Genomic DNA, 369 nt, shown 5'->3' on the forward strand with positions numbered 1-369 from the left:
GTGAGCTCCAAAGATACCCGTCGCGATTCGAGAGCAGAGCGGGGTTCTTTGCTTCCACTCGAGATGAATGCCTGTCTCCCCGGGTGCGTCTGGAATGCAACCCCGAGATCCCTCGTGCCCCTGGAGAGGAACATTGGCTTCTGGACACAAGCCTAGATGAGGTCTATTGGCCCTGCAGTCACTCGAGAGCAATATCCAGCTTTCCTTCGCAACTCGAATGGAAGATTGGACTTGCCTGGGCCAACACAAGAGGCATCCTGAATTCCCCGTCGTAACTCGAGAATCCCGCCGTAACTCGAGAAAAACCACGTGGCTCCCCCGTCATCGCAAGATGAAGCCCTTTCCCGCTACAGCGTCTCAGGAGAAGTC

General features: G+C 55.8%; 1 protein-coding gene across 4 annotated transcripts in view; it reads right to left on the minus strand.

The window, feature by feature from the left end:
* The window catches only part of MAP3K3 (mitogen-activated protein kinase kinase kinase 3), a 56,109-nt gene that overhangs the window by 5,451 nt on the left and 50,289 nt on the right, over positions 1-369 (minus strand). The window lies entirely within an intron of this gene.

The sequence above is a fragment of the Bison bison genome, unplaced genomic scaffold (genome assembly GCF_000754665.1).
Source record: "Bison bison bison isolate TAMUID 2011002044 unplaced genomic scaffold, Bison_UMD1.0 scf7180017864371, whole genome shotgun sequence".
NCBI classification, from domain to species: Eukaryota; Metazoa; Chordata; class Mammalia; order Artiodactyla; family Bovidae; genus Bison; species Bison bison.